This window comes from Piliocolobus tephrosceles, chromosome X (assembly GCF_002776525.5).
Source record: "Piliocolobus tephrosceles isolate RC106 chromosome X, ASM277652v3, whole genome shotgun sequence".
NCBI classification, from domain to species: domain Eukaryota; kingdom Metazoa; phylum Chordata; class Mammalia; order Primates; family Cercopithecidae; genus Piliocolobus; species Piliocolobus tephrosceles.
In genome coordinates this window covers 86,087,948-86,110,269 of record NC_045455.1, presented here as the reverse complement: position 1 = coordinate 86,110,269, position 22,322 = coordinate 86,087,948, and the positions used below count along the sequence as shown (strand labels likewise).

At 45.9% G+C, this 22,322-nt stretch overlaps 1 long non-coding RNA gene across 5 annotated transcripts; it reads left to right on the top strand.

Moving 5' to 3' along the window:
- Positions 1 to 9,001: 9,001 nt before the first annotated feature.
- Positions 9,002 to 21,961, top strand: LOC111540461. Of its 5 annotated transcripts, XR_002730995.2 has the most exons (7): positions 9,002 to 9,362; positions 9,658 to 9,834; positions 10,307 to 10,584; positions 11,012 to 11,115; positions 14,983 to 15,270; positions 17,160 to 17,295; positions 18,345 to 21,961. It is a non-coding gene; the product is annotated as an uncharacterized LOC111540461 (long non-coding RNA). The 5 variants fall into 5 exon arrangements; XR_002730992.2 differs by having other exon boundaries at positions 9,002 to 9,834; positions 17,197 to 17,295; XR_002730991.2 differs by having other exon boundaries at positions 9,002 to 9,834.
- The last annotated feature ends 361 nt before the right edge of the window (positions 21,962 to 22,322 follow it).

Sequence of the window (22,322 nt, the reverse complement as noted above, 5' to 3'; positions counted from 1 at the left end):
GTACACCTTTAGCCATTTCTGTGATGTCAGTTTTTGTTGACAACACATGTTCTGAATGCACCATGGCTGATCGAGTTTGACTGGATAGATAGCACAAATCTCCAGTCTGAAAGTCATCATAATCCTCGGAATGTTTAGAAAAGTCATAACTTAGGGGTGGTTCATAACTTCTTAGAATAATTGTGTTTCCCTCAAATGATATAAAAACAGAAGACAGCAGCTTTGGACGATGGGAGTAATTCAGGAGTAACCAGGGACCCCCAGATCTGGAAGAAGGAAGTAAAGTTAGTGCTTTCTTCAAAGGTTTCAATATTTCCTTAGATTTTAGTGCAGCTTAAATCCAAAAACGTAACTAAGGATATTTCTGCTATGGGAAGTGGCTTGTTAAATGGATGCTGTTGGCCCATTTAAAAAGAACGACATGAACTGATTCCACAAGCTGCAGAACTACAGATGGGAATTAGATTGGGTGTTCTGATTTAAGGATACAAATTTGAGAGAAAAAGAATTCCATTTTATTGCAGAATTAGAGTTGAATAAATCAGGTAGGTAATGAAAGATCCAGGGAAAGATGATACTTTTAAAAAACAAAATTCTATGATCTCCAATCCAGATTTCACAACCCCCAGGATTGTTTTAATTTTGTCAATGGGCTTAAAGAACTTATCCAAAGATTCTTAAAATAACATTAAATCCTTTAAAGTATTTTGTAAGGTGTCATAGTGCCCTTGTAAAAAAGGGAAAAGGGATTGTTATGACATCCAACTAATTATGGGAAATTGCAAACACCGGAAGTGCAGTCAGCGCTGAATTGGTTTCTGAACTTTCAACTCAGAACAGATCTGGATTTGCTCTACAGGGTGTGCCTCTCTTATCAGATTTGGGATTTTTTTTTTTTTTTTTTGGAATATTTGCATATATAGAATGAGGTATCTTGAAGGTAGGACCCAAGTCTGAACAAACACCAACTTCATTTATGTTTCATATATATCTTATGCACATGGCCTGAAGGGAATTTTATACAATATTTCAAATGAGTTTGTGCCTGAAACAAAGCTTTGACTGTTTTGGCTGCCATCTGTCACCTACGGCCAGGTGCGGAATTTTCCACTTGTTGTGGTATTTTGGCAATCAAAAAGTTTTAGATTCTGAATCATTTTGGATTTCAGATTTTTGGATTAGGGGTGCTCAACCTATATTACTTTAAGGAACAGTACTGCTGCTCCAAACCAGGGCGGGGGGGGTCTTCTCTCTGGAAATCAGAGAGATTATAGATATTTGGTGCTTTAACTCCCATTAAGTTGGGCTACTCTTTCAGAAATAAACGATCTCAATTAGTATAATCTCCATAAAGTGACACCACTTGGTTATGAAACTCATTTTCTTTTAACCAAATGTACCTCAAATGCTTTAAAATGACTAGTAGGTTGCTGAATGAGAATGTAGGGAAGGAACTAACACTTAATATTTCCATGTCTTTTTTATGGACTTTTCTCTTTCAAGAAATAAGAGCATTGCCTACTCTCCTGCGAACTAGATTTGTGTTGAGAATTAGCTCACAATGAAAAGTGCTAAGCATTACTACATCCCCTGTAGTAATAACACAGGTGTTATAGACACAACCATGGCATCCAAACGAGGACCAGCAGAAGACAGACCCAAAAAATGCACGGATATGGGGGCATGGCAGCGAGGATGGAATGAAGTTTCAGGGGAAACTGGATTTTACCCCTAAATTTCTTTATGTATTCAGTTTAGTCTATCAAAAAGGAGCCCTGCAAATGAATTTCTTCATTTAAAAAGCTGATTAGAAAAGGCCATTTTAGGCCAGGCACAGTGGCTCACACCTGTAATCCCAGCACTATGGGAGGCCAAGGCGGATGGATCACCTGAGGTCAAGAGTTTGAGATCAGCCCTGGCCAACATGGTGAAACCTCATCTCTTCTAAAAATACAAAAATCAGCTAGGTGTGGTGGCAGGTGCCTGTAATCCCAGCTACTTGGAGGCTGAGGCAGAAGATTTGCTTGAGCCCAGGAGGTGGAGGTTGCAGTGAGCCGAGATCACATCATTGCACTCCAGTCTGGGCAACAGAGGAAAAAAAAAAAAAAAAAATTCATCTCAGGAAAAAAGAAAGAAAGAAAGAAAAAAGAAATGGCTATTTAAAAATTTTGGAAGCTTTTTTTTTTTTTCACTTGGGATAACCAGAAACCTTGTTAAATCTGAGAGGCTGATTTTGTCTGGGATAAAAAGATTAGAGAGCATTAGATCAGGAAGGGCTTCATTTGAACCTGCCCGAAGACACATTTCAGTTCTGTTAACCAAAACTGTGCATTCTTCAACCAGAAGCACAACCGGAAATGGGAAGGAGAGAGGAAGGGAGCCTGGACGGAGGGGAGAGACCTACCTGCCTTAGCCTGACTTCCCTAGAAAGCAGACCCTGAGGCAAAGTATGTGGGCTATTTCTAGACTGGGGAGTGCCTTCCTAAGGACAGAAGAGTGAGGGAAGAGGGGAGCAAGGCAGGAAAAGAGGGAGAGCCAATAAGGCACTCTAACCGAGCTCGCCACTACTGGTTGTTCAGCTCAATAGATGATGCCATCTTGCAGGACCATCTTCCGACAGGCCATGCAAATGGTTGCATCTCAAGACAGCCCTTCTGTGGAAAGAGGGGGAGGCAGTTTAGCCATTTGCTGCATCCGTCTATGGGTCAAAGGTTGGCACAGCTGATGGTGACACCCCTTGCTTCTGGTTGGACACATGTAGATGCTATGTGGTCCGCGGATGTCTCACGACAGAGCTCAACAGAAAAGCCCCAGGCTGGAGGCGAGGCACTAAGCAGTTGCTCATGCATGCCTAGGATGGGAGGTAGTTCCAAGCTCCTGAGAAGTTGGTCACAGCCCGTGCAGAGCTGCTCAGCACAGCAGCAGCTGGAATAGAACAAGGGGCCAAATACCTTAGGGATGTGAGACCCAGAGAATCTGAAGGGTGGTACAAACCTCTACTTAGATTTCTGTTGGAAACATGGCCTTTTCCATCTTTGAGTATGCTAGATACTGGGGACTCGGCATCTGCTGATGTCCATACGTGGTAGACTGCTTGCTGTTTCTCCAGCATTCTTTTTCCTCTTCTTAGTAATAGAGCCCCCAGTTTTTAACTGTGCACTTGGCTTCACAGGATAAAGACTGACTATACACTTTCTAGCCTCCTTTGCTGATTGGTGTAACCATGTGACCTAGTTCTGACCAGTGAGATGCAAGTGGAACTGATGTATGCAATTTCTGGTACATGTCCTTAAATGCAAGGGACATGCTCTTTGTCCCTCTCTTCATTCAGGTAGCTGGAATTCAGATGTAATGGTTGGCACTCCAGTGGCCATTGTAGACCATGAGGTGACCTTGGGAACGGGAGTTGCATGTGGTAAGGCAAAAGTCACAAGGAACCTGAGTCCCTGTCGCTACAGTCACCAAATCATCCCTGAATTGCTTACTTCCAGACTTTTTACCGTGGAGAGACCTAAATTTTCGCTTTACTTAAGCCACTGCTCTTTTTGGTTTCCTATTGCTTTAGCTGAACTTTTTGAGACGGAGCCTCTATCACCCAGGCTGGAATGCAGTGAGTATAGTCACGACTCACTGCAGCCTCGACCTCCTGGGCTCAGGTGATTCTCCCACCTCAGCCTCCCAGGTAACTGGGACCACAGGCACGCACCACCACACCTGGCTAATTGTTTTGCATTTATTGTAGAGATGGGGTTTCACCATGCTGCCCAGGCTGGTCTCAAACTCCTGGGCTCAAGCAATCTGCTCACCTCAGCCTCCCAAAGTACTGGGATTACAGGCATGAGCCACCGCGCCCAGCCCCCTTGGCTGAACTTAATTCTAAATGATACAGCATTCAAAGCAGGGAGGATATAAACAGAAGAGGGGCATAAGTATCCATTTTTAAAAATCACTCGGCCGGGCGCGGTGGCTCAAGCCTGTAATCCCAGCACTTTGGGAGGCCAAGGCGGGCGATTCATGAGGTCAGGAGGTCAAGACCATCCTGGCTAACACAGTGAAACCCCGTCTCTACTAAAAATACAAAAAATTAGCTGGACGTGGTGGCAGGCGCCTGTAGTCCCAGCTACTTGGGAGGCTGAGGCAGGAGAATGGTGTGAACCCAGGAGGCAGAGACTGTAGTGAGCTGAGATTGTGCCACTGCACTCCAGCCTGGGCAACAGAGCGAGACTCTGTCTTAAAAAAAAAAAAAAAAAAAAAAGACTCTCCTTTGTCTGTGTCCCACTACCCCTACCTTCTCATAGCACCTTTGACTACTCTGATGATAGTTAACACAGGCATACCTCACACATAGTGTGAGTCCTGTGCCAGACCACTGCAATAAAGCAAAATCACAATAAAGTGAGTTGCACATTTTTTGGGCTTACCGGTGCATATAAAAGTTATGTTTAAAGTATAATCTAGTCTGTGCAATAGCATTATGTCTATAAAAACAATGTACATACCTTAATTAAAATACTTTGTTGCTAAAAAAAACACTAACAATCATCTGAACCTTCAGCAAGTAGTCCTCTTTTTGCTGGTAGAGGATACTTCTCAATGTTATGGCTGCTGACTGATCCGGGCGGTGGTGGCTGAAGGTTGGGGTAACCGTGGCAATTTCTTAAAAAAAGAAAACAGTGAAGTCTGTGGCATAAGTTGACTCTTCCTTTCATGAAGATTTCTCTGTAGGATACAATGCTTTTTGATAGCATTTTACCCTTTTGTCAACTAAGTTATTGGAGTAAATACTTTGTTGTCATTTCAACAATGTTCACAGCACCTTAGGAAACCACTGTCTTTGGTTATGCATAAGAAGCAACTCCTCATCCCTTCAAGTTTGATCATGAGATTGCAGGGATTCCATCTCACTTACAGGCTTCTCTTCTAATTCTAGTTCTCTTGCTATTTCCAGTGACTTCCTCCACTGAAGTCTTGAACCCCTCAAAGTCATCCAGGAGGACTGGAATCAACTTCTTCCAAACTCTGGTTAGTGTTGATATTTTTGACTTCCTCTCAGGAATCACAGATGTTCTTAATGGCATCTAGAACGGTGAATCTTTTCCAGAAGGTTTTCAGTTTGCTTTATCTAGATCTGTCAGAGGAATCACTAAGCAGTTATAACCTTACAAAATGTACTTCTTAAATAATAAAACTTGAAAGTCAAAATGACTCCTTGATCCATGGGCTGCAGAATGACTGTGTGTAAACTGTCAGAAAAACAACGTTCATCTCCTTGTCCATCTCCATCAACGCTCTTGTGTGAACAGGTGGACTGTCAATGAGCACCTAAGTAATGAGTAATATTTTGAAAGAAATGTTTTTTTCTGAGCAATATGTCTTAGCTTTCGGCTTAAAATATTCAGTAAACAAAATACGCTGTAAACAGATGTGCTATCATCCAGGCTTTGTGTTCAATTTACAAAACACAGGAAGAGTAAACTTAGCACAATTCTTAAGGGACCAAGGATTTTTTGAATGGTCAATGAGCACTTGCTTCACCTTGAAATCATCAGCTACATTCGCCCCTGAGAAGAGAGTCAGCCTGTCCCTTGAAGCTTTGAAGCTAGGCATTGACTTTTCCTCTCTAGCTATGAAAGTCCTAGATGGCTTCTTTGTCCAATAGAAGGCTATTTTGAATATATTGAAAATCTGTTGTTCAGAGCAGCCACCCCCATCAATGATCTTAGCTAGAGCATCTACATAACTTGCTGCAGCTTCTATATCAGCATTTGCAGTTTCACCTTGCCCTCTTATGTTATAGATACGGCGTTTTAAACCTCATGAACCAACCTCTCCTAACTTCAAATTTTTCCTCTGCCACTTCCTCACCACTCTCAGCCTCCACAGAATTGAATAGAGTTAGGGCCTTCCTCTGGATTAGGCTTTGGCTAAAGGGAATGTTGTGGCTGGTTTGAACTTCCACCCAGACCACTCAGACTTTCTCCATATCAACAATAAGGCTGTTTCTCTGTTTTATCATTCATGTGTTCACTGGAGTAACATGTTTAATTTCTTTCAAGAACTTTTTCTTTGCATTTACAACTTAGCTAACGGTTGGGAGCAAGAGACCTCACTTTCAGCCGAACTCGGTTTCTGGCCTGCCTTCCTTACTAAGCGGAATCTTTTCTAGCTTTTGAATTCAAGTGGGAGACATGTGACTCTTCCTTCCACTTAAACACTTAGAGGCCATTGTAGGGTTATTAATTGTTCTAATTTCAATATTATTGTGTCTCAGGGAATAGGGAGGCCCAAGGAAAGGGAGAGAGATGGGGTAACGGCCTATTGGCAGGGCAGTCTGAACACATATATTTATTGACTGAGTTTGCTGTCTTATATGGGTGCAGTTGGTGGCACCCCAAAACAAGTACAACAGTAACATTAAAGATCACTGATCACAGATCGTCATAACAGATGTAATAATAATAATGTAAAATACTGCGAGAATTACTAAGATGTGATACAGAGTCATGAAGTGCGTACTGTTGTTGGAAAAATGGCCCTGATACACTTGCTTGACACAGGGTTACCGCAAACTTTCAGTGTGTAAAAAACACAATATCTGCAGAGTGCAATAGAGCAAAGCAAAATGAAATGAGACATGCCCATCATTGCTACTACTCTGAGGCAGGCATTATGAGGCACTGTACCTCTGGTATCTCACGTAATACTTTAAATGCTTCTACGAAGTTGGCATAATTACTACCGCGATGGCCGTTTTTCATAGCTCGTCATCCTGCCCCCATCCTTGCTCCATTGCAGTCCATTCTCTACACAGTGGCCAAATTGATTCTCCCCCATACAGTATCTCACCGCACCCTTCTGCTTAGAATTGCCCCATGGTGTTTTAGTTATACAACACTATCGTCCCCAAACATAGTGGCTTAAAAAACAAAAATAATTTCTGCCTTTGTCGGTGAGGAATTCAGGAAGGACTTGGTCTGGTAGGTCTCCCTGGGAGGTCCCTACCACAACTGCAGTCGTCAGTTGGCTAGGCCTGCCTTCATTTGAAGTCGTGATGGGGTTAGACAGTCTGCTCCTAAGATGGCCCAACCACACAACTGCCTGGGAAGCTGGGACTGAATGGAGGCTGGAGGTCTCTGTTCTCTCCACCCAGGATTATGCAACAGAGCTGCTGAGTATAGGGCATGGAGGCTGGCTTCCCCATGGGAGCAACGCAAGGTGCCAAGATAGACGTGGTATTGCCTTTTATACTCTAGTCTTGGAAGTCACACCCCATCATGTCTAGTGGTACAGCAATTTGCACATTCTGTGGTACAGGAATTTGCAAACATCTGCTTGGGTTTGAGGGAGAAGGACATAGACCTCACCTCACTATGAAGTCGTGTCAATCATCAGTTGTGGCCCGGGGTACATATTGGGGTTTATGTTGGGGTCTGGGGAACATAAAGCCTGTGTCCAGAACCAAAGCACTGTCCTACCCCACACAGAACACTCTCTACCCAAAGCCCCTTTGGCTGGCATTGCTTTTTGCCATTTCGGCCTTGCTAAGGTGTGAGAAATGTTGCCACATCCATTGCATCTGCTACAAAGGCATGCTAGTAATTATCAGTGATAACAGGACGTAAAGAAAACAGTTGGTTTTGAGCTTCTAACATATGGTATTGTTGGTTTTTTCTGAGAAGAGAGATCCTGCTTGTGCCCAAGGAATCCCTGAGGATCCCTCTGCAGGACCCCCTCATCCCACAGCTTTGTCTCTCTGCTCCAGAGCTGGCTATGTCCAGCCACTTCTGGGAAGTGGAGCATCTGATTGGTTACCCTGTGTCATAAAAGAGATGGCGTCAGAACTAACCTCTTTACACAGAGTTTCATGGCACTTCCTCTGGGTCACACCCTCATAGCTCCATTCAGGCAAGGTATAGATTTGAGTGGAAATATCTGCCCTGAGCATTGAGGTACCACAGTGATGCAAACGCAAGCCCCAGCACAGACCGCATGCCTGTGTTTCTACTGAGCGGACAGATGGGTTTTAAAGCCAAGTTACAAGTGTGCCCAGGCACAGGGACAGCTGTGTGAGCGAAGGAACAGTTTTGTGCCAGGGAGGGAGAGAGGACCAACTCTAGGGGGAACTATAGGCTCTGCAGGCTCAGAAAGAGGCAGGTGTGATGAGAACCTCCCAGGAGCACCTCATTCCGTTCAGGCCTCCTGACTCATTAAGAGATTCTGGTGACACCCCACCTCCCTGGCTTCAATCTCTCTCGCTGTAAGCCTGGGGATTGGAAGACTTAGCACAATCTTTCCTCCCCAAGGGTGCTGTGCTGGTGATGTTTGCAGAGCGCATCACACTCCTCTGGTAAAAGGTGTATCCTGAGTACAAAGTATCATCGTCACTATATTCCACAATGTAGCTAAATATAGGTGTGCGCCTATCTGCTGAAAAGCAGAGTGTCTCTTCAGCATTTACCTGAGAGGAACAAGTGGCCCAGTGGCTGCAGAGGATGCAGCAGAAAAGAGGTGGCATGCAGCAGCAGTGTACCTGAGACCAGGGCATGGAGAGAGGGAAAGGCCCTGCATGCTCCCCTTCTGGGCAGCCCCAGCTCACTGGATGAGAGTGAGGCCTGAATGCAGCAAGGCTGGAGTCCTACTGTGAAAGCCCACAATAGCAGAGCCCCTGCCAGGAATGGAGCAAGGAGATCACAGAGCACATTGCACCTGCCCCATGCAGTGGCAGAGCAAGACGCTCAAGGGCCTGGCATTAAGAGGGACCATTCGAGGTAAAAGGGTAGGAGTCTCCCTTGTTTTTGTTTTTTGTTTTCCCACACAGTCCCAGAGGGTGCTGTGGTGTTCTGATACACTCCTTGTGTCAGAGCTGTTTTTCATTATGTCCAAGACAGAGCAGGCGTGAGAGCTGAGCATCCTCCCCTTGCTGCGCTCCGCTGGTCCCCAAGGCACCCCCCCCCCCATGCCCCGCTTCCTTCCACTTACCGCCTGCGCAGGGCACCACACCCTGAGCTCTGCTTGTTCCCTCTTCAGACTGGCAGGTGGTTATAGAGGTGTCTGGGGTGTCAGCTCTGAAATGCTAAAAATAGTACCAGGCTTTCCATCCTGGGATGTCTCATTAGTGTGCTTACAAAAGAGTCCCCCTGCAGTTTTTCAGCAATTGGCTAACAAGCTCTAATTTGAGCGTTTGGGCTGGACCTCGGCTCAGCAGGAGCAGACGCGGAGCAGATGCCTTCTCCGAGCTGCCTGTTTGGGGAAGCTGGTCAGTTTCCACCCTATCTCAGCCTCCCAGAACAGGGAAGCTGCAGGAAGGTTGAAAAAAGCACAGCAAAGCAGGAAAAGCCTCCTCGGTGGAGAGCAACGCCCAGGTGGGTGTGGATGTGGAGAGCAATGGGGCCCACCTGGGCGGGTGCAGGGGGGTGGGAGGAGGGGCTAGAGTGCTCGCTAAGTTAAGGTCAAGGTGTGGAGGAGAGGACTTGGAAACTTCCTGCAGCAGCTTCCTGGCCCGGTGAAATGTTCTCGGCAGCAAGCATGAAGCTCTGATTTGTAAAAAAATCAATACGCCTTGCATGTCAACTATGCCTTCTCCAGTCCTGCACTTGTGATGTCAGAGGTTGTCCTTCTGGGCCATGGAGCAAACCTTTCAGGGTTGAGTTCTTCTAGGTCATGTGGAGTGGGCCAGCTTTGATGAACCTGTCTAAAAGGAAGGAAGAGAAAGAGCTCGGCTCCTTAGGGGAACAAGGAGGACCTTGGCAGCTGTCTCACGCCTCACCAGCTCTTCACCTCAGATCTTGTCCTGACTTCCTGGTCCACTAACAGCCTCCTGGACAGAAGAGTCAGGTAATGATCCCCGCCTCCCAGCACTGATTGCTCAGTTTCAACAATCATCAACAATTTGCCAATCTCATTTCATCTCTCCTCTGATCTTTTTCCTTTTCTGGAGTATTCAGATCCTCACCTTCATCACCACTATTAGCTTATGAACCTCTTTTAAGGACAGGGATTCACCTCAGCTCAATTATGTTTTGCTACGCGCGTGGTACCCGTCTTCTGTGTTGAGAGATGTTTGAATTATACAGTTTTTAGTGCATTAAGTGTTAGTATTTGGAATCCAATCTGGCTCACTCTAGATGAGCTATAGAGTCTTTATTTTTTCTCCTCTCCCTTTCTCCTTCTTGAGTTGAAAACTATAGTTACCCAGCCTCCCCACACCTCCCCCCACACCCTATATTGCCACTTGTTTTTCTTTCTTTCTTTTTTCTAACCACACCCTGAGGCATTTCACCAGCAACTCTTTATTATCTAACCACAGTTCACCAGCCCAGAAGATGTTCTGAAAATTGACAATGATCATGATATACCCTGGGTCCAGAATACTTCTCTGTGCGATGGATGTGTATGAAGACAGACAGACCTGCCAGGCTCCATCAGGGAAGCTCTGTGTCTCCTTCACATTGGAGGGACAGAATATTATCTGGAGATGGAGAATGCTTCTGAGAGTCTCTAGCACAGGGGTCCCCAACTCCACAGCCTCGGATGGGTCCCAGTCCCAATCTGTGGCCTGTTAGGAACCAGGCCACACAGCAGGAGGTGAGCAGTGGGCAACTGAGCATTACCACGTGAGCTCTGCCTCCTGTCAGATCAGCCGGTGGCATTAGAGTCTCACAGAAGCATGAACCCTACTGTGAACTGTACAAGTGAGGGCTCTAGGTTGGGTGCTTCTTATGAGAATCTAATGCCTGAGGATGAGGCAAAACAGTTTCATTCTGAAATCATCCCCCCTGCTCCCCATCTGTGGAAAAATTGTCTTCCATGAAACCGGTACCTAATACCCAAAAATTTGGAGACCACTGCTCTAGTAGGCCTGCCTACTGGGCTTACTTTGCATATATGAAATTAATAATTATTCCTCATTTCAGAAATTTAAAATGTTACATTTATACTTCTTTCGTATTTCCAGCATTGTTCCAAAGGTCAGTCCTAGAATGCTTTGTTTTAGCTGTTTTTCTTTCCTTAGGCAGAGAACAAAGACTGGAGGCTTCCTCCTGAGCACACTGGGATGTGGCATTACGTCGGGGCTGCCGAGTGTCCTTACCTACAGCTACCCAGATGCAAAGGCAGGTGGGCTGGGCCAGGGAGTTTGATGCTTCACCTCCTTAAGTGAGAAATGCATCATCCAAACAGTCAGCTCTCAGCCAGATGGCACCCCGAGGTTCTGTGAATTTCTCTCAGTACAACAAGCACATCTGCCAGTTGGGTTCCAGCGCTTGTTTACTCTTTTCTCCTCAGCACTAGACACCAAGGCTTTAATTACACAGCCAAACTCAGCCGCAGGACACTCCCCAGTCTCATCCCGGCTGGGCCCAGGACCTCCCCACCTCTCCAAAAGCCCCAAAATGGAACAATTGTGGCTGGTCATCAGGGCCAGCGGGTGGAAAGGTGCTAAGTGGGCTGAGTCGACCGTGTACTCCTCTTGGTTCTCTCTGTAATGATCCCCTCTTCCTCACAGGCCCCCTTCGCCCTGATCTCGCCCTCCCACCTGCTATCAGAGGGCCCCTCATGGAGATGCTCAGCCAGGCCTAGACCTCAGCGCTCCGTTGGCGTGCCCTTTCCACTGGGCTTCCTCATGTCCTTAGTGCACAGGTCCCCAGGGCAAGGCTTGGCCAGAGAGCTGCTTGGAAGCAACAGTTACTATGTAGACAACTGACAGAAATCTGTGTGGTTGTGCGGCCATACTCCTTTGTCAATCCTGCCCAGATATCCTGCTTTCCTCGTAACAGCCAGCAATTTTTTGAGGGCTCACTATATGCCAGGCACTTTACTGTATTAACTCATTTAATCCTACAACAACCTTCTAAGGTAGGTGCTGCTGTTAATCTCATTTTACAGATGAGAAAACTGAGGCGCAGAGAAGTTCAGCCACTTGCCCCAAATCACCCAGCTAGTAATGAGCAGAGGTGAGATTCATATCTAGGATTCAAGCCTGACTCAAGAGCCCAAAGGCTTTTAAAAGAAAACCTGAAACTACATACAGTTCCATATGACATGGAAAAAAATTGAGCGAAGTTCTTGGCTCAAAGGGTGGCATTCTGATGCTTTCCTTTTCCCTTTTCATCTTCTCATTTCCACTTAAAAAAAAATTATAGTTCTCACACAGTGACTGTGACAAGAGTAAATATGATAGTGGAGGTTCAGATAATGTGAAAAACTAGCGGAGGAGACCATTTTAGGTGGCTTTGCCATGTCCTCTTCACCTGACAGAGGCGGGCACCCTTAGGTCTGGTTTATGATCTTGCCCAAGCCCCATAAAGGGAAAACCAAAACTCTTAGAAGCACCCTGTGTTTCTAGAGTTGTTAGGGAAACGCAGTATTCAAAGCCTCTGTAAGGAAAGGCTCCATCCTTAGGGATATGAGGATCTGCTAAAATTGTAAGGGACACGTGAATATGAGGGCGATCGACCTGTGATGATGAGTTGGCAGAAAATGAAAATATGCACAAACTCCCCACCATGGAGGAGGCCTCGTGTGCAGGAAAAGACATTGTCTCTGCCCTTTGGATATGTTGAAGGATGCTCTAGAATAGAGAAATCCACTAAAAACTAAATAGCAGAGGAGCATGTAACACAGGACATAGTGCAATGGGAGTTTTGAGAGGGTATCAGGCAAATCAGCAAGGGGTAAGGGCATAAGGATGAAGCTGTGGCTTTGAGAGAAGACTTGGAGGCTGGGGAGAGCTCAGATGCCACCAGGCAAGACCTTAGCCCCAACCCACATGGTAGTTGCCTCCACTGTCCTTCCAAGATGCTCTAGCCAGGGCCCATGTCCATGCCCCCTGCATCTCTTGCCTCTAGCTACGGTACCTGCCATGCAGCTGGTGCTCAATATACTTTTGTTTTAAAAAATCAGTGACTAAATGAATAAGCACAGCGATTGAGTTTTTAGCCATTAAGTCAGTCAGGTGTATGAAATTTGAAAAGCCACTTTCATGTCTCCATTGAATTCCCCTTTTTCTTGCCAGTTTCTCCCTCTTCCTTTACTGCACCTTTCAGATCTCTCAGCTTAGCCTTCATTCATGGCGGCACTCACAGTGGGATATGTCAGGCTGTGTCCACTGTGTTATTCAGTGTGTCACCAGTGCCCTGACTAGGACAGAGATAGCCTTGAAACAGTGGTTACCCTCACTAATAAGCATTATGCGATGTCTTCACTGCCTTCTCTTGGCTCTTTTGGTCTCCATCCTGAATCCTATTGATGTGATCTTTGGTGATGGAGCTGGGTGAAGGTAGTGCTGACGTGAGATGTGCACAGGTTCACCTCTAGCTCAGCCTCTACCTTACTCTGGAACTCCAAGCTCATCCCCCACTATACGATGGGGGTGGCAGGACTTGCCCTGGATCCCCTACAGGGTTCTCACCAGAGAGACAGTTGGGAAAGCTCATTGAAAAGTTACTGTTCTGGCCGGGTGCGGTGGCTCACGCCTATAATCCCAGCACTTTGGGAGGCCAAGGTGGGCAGATCACCTGAAGTCAGGAGTTTGAGACCAGCCTGGCCAACATGGCAAAACCCCGTCTATACTAAAAATACAAAAGTTAGCTGGGCGTGGTGGCGGGTGCCTGTAATCCCAGCTACTTGGGAGACTGAGGCTGGAGAATCACTTGAACCCAGGAGGCGGAGGTTGCAGTCAGCTGAGATCGTGCCGTTGCACTCCAGCCTGGGCTACAAGAGCAAAACTCCATCACACACACACACACACACACACACACACAAAAGAAAGGAAAGAAAAGTTACTGTTCTATTAAATGTACTCTCTCTAATGAATGAAATATTCCTGAGTATAATGATTTGAGCTTTCTCCATAACTTCACTCCTTTTTACACCAATTTTTGTTTTAATGGGAAGAAAAACACCCTGTGCACTATTTCCTCCCTTACCTTTTTCTAGTTAGGATTAAACAGAAGAAAAACGGTGGCATCATTCCCAGAGGTCCTCAGCACTTGAACTTTATACTGGAAAACTCTCAATCCAAAGTTAAAATTCATATGTAACCAATGTCCTTAAGCTAACGGTTGCTTACACATTCTAAAAAGCTTTGTATTTCTGTCTTCATGTCAGTGTTCACTCTCTATTTCTCTTTAGCTATGTATCAGCCTCTGAGAAAATCTCCCGGCAACTCCTCCCCACATAAAACTATTCTAAATCCATGTAAAAGCCTTAATTTAATCAACACATTACCATTTCCTAACAAAGGGTAAATGAGATCAACTACATTTACACCAGGAAGAAAGGAAATTAATTTTACTCAATTATAAAAAGGAGAAAGCTTTACACAGGTAATAATTTAACAATGTAGTAGTGGAGATTATGGAAAATTCTGAATCAGGATGCCAGAAGGTCACGCATCACTGATAGGTTTCAAAATAACTCCGCAAATCCTCACAGCAACAATTCAGTGAAGGCCCAAGAGCCGAGACAGTCCTTAAGAAATGAAAAATGATGAGTGCCTAAAACAAGGAATTGCATAATAATCAGAAATTAGATTTGACACTGATAACTCACCTGTAAATAATCTGCAGAGCTTGCCTTTTAGCTGCTTCTAAGACTTGTAGACAATGCATTGTTTAAACCATGTTCAGAAGTCACCCCGCACCTTATTTTCTAGAACCAGATTTTTTGTGGGTAGAAGGGAAGGAATCCTGGATTTATGGGAGATTTACGGTAAAATATAAACTAAGATGATTAAAACAAAATGGACCCTGGACAGTAATGCTAACTGACACACGAAGATCAACAGATGTGGATTCATATAAGCTGTCTAGAGACCAGCTGGTAAAAATAGGGAGAATGGTTAGAAATTGTAACACACCACAAGCTGGAAAATATGCCAACCATATTATGTCATTCTGGGGCACAAATTATAATTCTACAGCACATTAAAGAGAAAATTGTATGGGAAGGTAGAAGTCGTTTTCTTATGCTTCTCTCTCATAGGAAGCCACAGGCCATTTGGATTATTGCACTTTTCAAAGTACACGGGAAGACTTGAGACCATCCAGAGAATGACACAAACAAAAGGGCAGAACGCCTGATGGTAAAGAGGCCCCATGAGGAAAGGCTAAAGAATCAGGACTACTGAAGCTAAAGAGGAAAACTCAAATAACGAAACATGATTGTTTTCAAATACGTGACGGGTTTTTGGCTAGAAGATATCACTCATACCTTTCCAGAACACATGGAGGCCAGGGCAGACAGAAGTAAAGATGGAAACCAGACCAGCAAGTAAGTCCTTTGATGGCCTTCCGAGGGTCTAGAGATGAAGGCAAAGATCCCTCACAGTTGCAGGCAACGTCTCATCTTTTGTCACTTCTGGCATGACACTGCACAGCCACAGCCAGTGCGGTGTCTCTGCCTTTGCCCTCGTCCTGCCTTCTTTCTCCCTGGTTGGTATCTCCTCACCTCAACCAGCCTGGCCAGCTCCTTGGTCACTGCTGTTGTACCCACCCAAGCATGTGCCTGGCTCCCCACAACCTCAGAAGCTCTCAGTACAGTGCAGGACCAGAGGTTGAAACCAATGAAAGGTTGTTGAATAAACGAACAATTTAAAGAGGAAATGTTTAATGCTGAGAACAAAGACTAGGAAAGGGATACCTAATAAGACATTTTGCAGTGAAATGCCATGTGTTGTGCTCTATAACTTCCTCTCTAGCTCCCTAACATAGTGTTTAGTGAAATCTACAGTGCTCACTCGTACTTTGTGGAGTCTGGGGGTGAAAGCTTGTAGATATCCAATACTTGTATAACACTAGAAAGTGCATTTTGCCCTCTCTGAGAAAATCTAGTGATCCTGCTGTTTATATCTAGATTCAGATCCCTCAATAAGAGTTCTCTTGGTCTCGTTTTCGTACTGATCCTAAGAAGCATTCACTAACTAGGCTGTATCTACCTAGTACAGCTCTATCCATATGGTAGATCTGCAATAGATTCTTGGGATCGTATGGTAATTAGACAGCAAGGCTATTCTGGAATAGTGGCAATTTAGTTATTCTGTTACACTGACCAAGCATGCGTTAGCTCACTGATGCCCACCTATGCAGGTATTTAGATGCATTGTCCTGGGAGGATGGGGATGGAGAGTCTCCTGAAGTCCTTCGGCGTCTCCACTTGACCTTGGCAGGGGTCCTGGGTGAACTTCATGAAGACCTACAGGGAACTGGCAGCTGGCCCCTTCTCCTACGCGAGAACTCTCTCAATAAGCCCTGTTATTTCCCTGAAACCATGTGACATTATAAGAGACTGGAAGGGAGGGTGAGAAATCATTTATTCCACGCTTCTCTGGGCAGAACAGCACTCACCCATCGCAGAAGCCTCAACATCCTCCCATTATGTCTTATCTTTTTGTTTCCAAGCCACATTCATCTCCAAAGCAAATCTTTGTTGCGTTTACTTGAGAACAACAGTTTCCCATTGCATCTCTCACCCCCTTGCCAAAACTATGCAAATTAAGAATAATCCCGATCTGGTTGGGGTTGTTTGTAACTGAAAAGTAATTGGGTTATAATATGCTAATTATTATGCTAATATTTGGCTCCAAAGATAAAGAGACCAGAAATGCTAATGTGAGAATCCTCCCACAAAGAGGATTACGAGCAGGAAGTTTGCAGGAGGAGAAGAAAGGAGAGGACCCGAATGGAGCAAGGACTAGAAATGCAAGCCCTTTAGAAATAATGAAGGGGTTTTGTTGGTTTGTTTCTTTATACTGTCTTTTATTTTGCAAATTTCCTATGATTACTATGTGTTACCGTAACACTTAGCAGGAAAAATAATGTAACGTCTAAAGAGAGAAAAGAATGAGGAACTTTTAGAGCAGAAGTAGATGAAGGAAAGGCCGAGGCTGGCCTTACCAGAGCCTCTCCCAGGAAACCGTCAGGCACTGACCAGAGCCGGCTTCCCAAGACAGGAAGAGTTGGTTTCAGGGCAAATCCATGGCTGGGATCCAGGGAAGTTGATGAGTCTACTTTCAGGTGGGTGAGAGAACCGTGGCTCCAACCTGGGCCTCAGGACCACTGGGACTGAGAGGAAAGGGAAATAATATCTTCAAACCTGGTGGAAGAGGTCATTGCGAGCGTATCAGAACCATACCCTGTCAGTGTTTCTCTCATTTCTTCAAGGATTATTCTACAAGTATCTGTTACCTTCTCTGTACAGTACACTCTGCTAGTCTCTGTGGATACTGGGAATGAAAGACGCTTCCCCGGTCTGAAGAGCAGGGTCTTCCTCTGTGAGTCTACGAAGGAGGCAGTGCAGGTATCAACCTTCTCAGGTCTTCACACCCCTCCTCCTGGCTGACCCGGAGCACTCGGTGATGAGGGAGGGAGAGGGTGCCCTTGGCTGGTGGGTGGTGCCTTGAGAAGTGCTGGAGAAGAGCTGGGCCCTCACTTGGGAAATCTTTTCTTTTTTCTTTTTTTTTTCCAGACAGGGTCTCACTCTGTCACCCAGTCTGGAGTGCAGTGACATGCTCACGGCTCACTGCAGCCTCAACTTGCCAGGCTCAAGTGATCCTCCCACCTCACCCTTTCAGGTAGCTGGGACTACAGCCTCGTGCCACCAGGCCCAGCTGATTTTTGTGTTTTTTGCAGAGATGGGGTTTCACTATGTTCCCCACGCTGGTCTTGAATTCTGGGCTCAAGCGATCTGCCCACCTCAGCCTCCTAAAATGTTGGGATTACAGACGTGAGCCACGGTGCCAGGCCTCACTTGGGAAATCTTAAGGAAAGAAATAAGGTGATGACCTGAAAAGGGCCTTGAATTGTGGCTCTGACTGTGCACTGCCCCAGGGCATGTTCCACCCTGAACTTTCATCAAATCCTTTCCACATGTGATTCCACCCGTGGGAAGCTCTGAACTTCTGTTAAAAGCGGGTAGTTGTGACCAGGTGCGGTGGCTCGTGCCTGTAATCCCAGCACTTTGGGAGGCCAAGGCGGGTGGATCACCTGAGGTCAGGAGTTTGAGACGAGCCTGGCCAACAGGGAGAAACTCCGTCTCTACTAAAAATACAAAAATTAGCTGGGCGTGTTGGTGCGCGTCTGTAGTCCCAGCAACTTGGGAGGCTGAGGCAGGAGAATTGCTTGAACCCAGGAGGTGGAGGTTGCAGTGAGCCGAGATTGTGACATTGCACTCCAGTCTGGGTGGCAGAGCAAGACTCTGTCTCAAAAAAAAAAAAAAAAAAAAAAAAGCGAGTAGTTTTTTCCTTTCTTCATCACCCATGTCTCTTTTTGACACTCTTGAAACCCTGTAATGAATTCTCAAAAATATTAAAGATCTCTTTACTTCTTTTCTTCCCCTACCTTCACCAGGAGGTCACACATCATTACTGGCAGCAGATGGATCCCATCTGTACTACAGAGGTCAAAGATTTCAGTCAGTGAGTTCCAGACACCATGGATGAAAACAGGAGCCCATCAGGGAATCACGTAATGATCACAGCCAAAGGAGGCCCTGTCCTGGGAGCACTTTGCTGATGCCTCAGCTTCTTGCTTCTAAGCTCCTGGCCCCATTTGGTCTGAGGCGAAGAACATTCAGATTGGTGCCATTTATTTGCACCAACATGCAGAAGAAGCGGCAGAAGTGTTGGGAGACCTCTGAAGAACCATGAGTTGGGGAGAGACTAAGACCATGCTTTCTACTCTGGAAACTTGGTTTGCAACCAGTAAAGTAAGGTCTCCCAACAAATGGAATAATGTGCCGTGTGGCTATGATGGGTGCAGATAATCAATGCTCAGCACACCTCCCCAGGGAAAGGTTTCCAGGATGCCTTTTCAGGAAAGTAATGAGCTGTTTGTTCCCCGGTTGTAGGAGAAGAGGGTGTTTGTTGATCACACATCTTTTTAATTAGTTATAGACACAGATGGTTTTTTCTTTTTCATGTTTTTCTGACATACACTTACTTATCTAATGAAAGGTGCCCAGCATAAAAATGCAGGAGACAGACTTCCTCAGCCACCAGAGGCGTCTTCCCTGCTTCTGTATGATTGGTTTAAAGTGAACTGCCCTGAAAGAGACCGTCTCCAAAGCCCTGAAGGTCTTCCATAGATCATTTCAGCCTAACGGGCCTTTTATTTTCATACAGATACAACACCAAGCGAGGTGCCGTAGGTGGGCCAAACACCACAGGTGTCAAGGAAGCTGTGTGTTAGGTTGTGTTCATCCCATGCATATTAGGGCTTTGTGTAACTTCATGCTTCTCTCCTTCAGCAGCAAAGTAATTATGCTTAGAAAATCTGTTTGACCTTCTCTGAGGCCCAGCTTGTTTACCTATAAAAGGACATCACACTATGTTCCTTCACAGAGAGAGAAATCACGTGAGAGAGCCTTGTAACAAGCCATCTCTTCTCCATATGAGGAGGGCCCGGGGTCCCAGAGCCGGTGTTGACCAGTCTCATTTTAGAATCTCTCCCATTGCGTTTGACATAGTGGAGGCTTGTGCTTAGCGATGAGTCTCATATCTCCCACCTCCAGTGCAGGCCAACGCGTTTCAGAGACCAGGCACGGTGTGTTTTTATATTAAACCGCCCATCTTATTCCCAAATGGCAGAGACTCAAAGGTGTGCTCTGGATAGGTCATTTTAGAAGGAGAACCAAGGACATTTGTAAGAGCACTCTGTGTCCTCTGTGGCAGAGAGCAGCCACTGTGAGCCTGCCCTGAAGCCAGGGACAGGACTCCGGAGGGAGGAGGGATTTCAAGGTGACTGTTTTTGGGCATCTGTTCCTGGCGGGGGTGGCTCAGCTCTCGCTTCCTATTTGCTGTGGCCTAGGAACCCTGAGTGTGCTTGGGTGACACACCTTCCTCATCCCTCCCACGTCCTCATCCTCAAAGCATTTAGCTCCAGCCTGGGAACAGCTGGGAAGGGATTCCTCTACATGTCTATATTCAGGCACTGTGTTTACTCTATGGAGACTTACTAATCCAGCTTGTAAATAAATTACTGCAAATTGATCTGTCAGTGCAGGAAGTGAAAGGAAGTGTCTGGAGCATTTCTCCACTCCCTGCTCAAGCCACAGCCGCTGGCAGCTCCGGGCGGGGGGAGAACAGCCAGCCACATTCTCCCATGTGGGGCCAGCTCCTACCTCCTCCCACCTTTTCCACTGCCACAGACATGAAGGGAGAGACCTGACACCCCTACATCTAGATTTGGGGGAGGGAAAAGGAAGACACACTCGCTTGTTTTTAGTCCACATGAAACTTGCCATGAGCGAAGACTGATATTACCATCCAAGAGGCACCTTCCTGGACGTTTCCATATCTTGGCCACGGTCCTCCAAGCCCCACCAGCAGAGGAGCGAGTGCCCTGGCAACGGCTGCTCAGGGACAGTGGCCTTCATAGTCTCACCCCGCCATGCCCTGCGGGAGGAGGGCTCCGAGGAAAAAGCCACAGGCAGGAAGGGGTAAATAGGGGGACTGTGGCCCACAGAGATTCCCGGAGGCTCTAAAGACTGTTGTGAGAGCTAAGGGAAGTCGGAAGCTAGGAGTAAATTACGGGTGTTATTTTCAGTTGCTGGGTTAAATTATTAGTGTCCTCAGGTTGGTTGTTATCCTGGGCACTGAAGTTATAGCCTTGGTCTTGCCAAGATCTGTGTCTCTGCCCAGCCAACCGCGTCCAGGGGAAGGGAGTGTGGTACCCTGCAGTGCCCAGGACTCTGGAGACCCCATAGGTTCCTTTGAAGCCATGAGCAGCTGGGTTCTCCCCATGCTGATGCAGTGGGGACTGGCACCAGCGTGTGTCCGCCCCACCTTGCTCTGCCATCCTCATGATTCGTAGTTTATGACACAGAAGACAGGGCTGCTGGCAACTCGAGATGAACCTATTTCAACGTGTCCTGACCCTAGAGAAAGGCTCCAGCTCTTAAAGACAATGAGACCCTGAATTCTCTCTTTTCCTTAACCACTTTGTCCTGATGTCCTAAACGGGCCACATCTGGGTTCCTGGGAGCAGTGTCTCTCTCTCTCTCTCTGTCTCTCTCTCTCTGTTTTTGTGTCTGTTTCCGTCTCTGTTTTCTCTGTTTCTTTTTTCTCTGTCTCTGTTACCCTCTTTCTCCTTTTCTCTCTTTCTCTGTCTCTTCGTCTCTTTCTGTTTTTCTCATTTTCTGCCTGTCTCTCTCTGTCTCGCATCTCTGTACACCCTGCATGGAGTTACCTCACTTTCCTCCTCCTGCAATCCAGTCTCACACATATGTCTCTTTTTGGTTCCTCTTAATAACTTATTCAGCAACTGAAAATAACACCCACAATTTACTCTAAGCTTCCAGGCTTCGTTAGCTCCCAAGCAGAGGCCAGAGCCTTTGGGAACCCACGCCCTGCAACCCAGTTGGGTCTCAGAGTCTCAGGCTCTCCGTCCTGGGAGGTGGCCATTTGGCCTGTGGTATATGTAGGTCTTTCTTTCTCTTTTTCTCCCTGCTGTTCCATGGTACATGACTTAACTGGGCAGCTTAGTATCTCTCCAGTATGTAGGCTGGGGAGAAGGGCACTCGAAGGTAAGTCCTTCTTGATGCAGCTCTTACGCATGTTTTTTGGTGCTGAGAATTTTGATAGTAATAATACAAATATGATGCTGTAGGCTTGTGTGTAGATTTCAATTACCAATTCAGAGAGTGTTTCCTTGTATTCTGGAAAATGAACATCTGTTTACAGCTTCAATTTTCTAACGATTGGAATGCCACAAACAAAGAAAACCCAGAGGAAAGCTGTTGAGGCTGAAATGCTTCCTTCCTTTACATATTCCATGACGTATCATGTGGGGTTATGCAAATAGTAATTTCTCGTTAAATATTCTGGTCTCTTGGGAATAGCTTCACACTGTCAAAAATATATCTAATCTCAGCTCCTACTGTAACAACAGTTAACTTTTTAAAAAAGAGTAGGTGGCTTTTTGTTGTTGTTGTTGTTATTGTTATTGTTTTGTTTGTTTGTTTTTTGAGACACGATCTCACTCTGTCACCCAGGCTGGAATGCAGTGGCATGGCGTAATAGCGGCTCATGGCCTCTGCCTCCTGGGCTCAAACAATCCTCCCACCTCAGCCTCCTGAGTAGTTGGGATTACATGCATGGGCCAGCACACTCGGCTAAATTTGTTTGTTTTTTTTGTAGAGACACCGTTTTGCCATGTTGCCCAGGCTGGTCTCAAACTCCTGGGCCCAAGCAATCCTCCTTCCTTGGTCTCCCAAAGTGCTGGGATTACAGGCGTGAGCCACTGTACCCAGCTAAAAAAGAGTTTTAATATTTTACTGCATGCCAGGCTCTGTGATAATTAATTAACAGGCATTAATTAATTTATTCC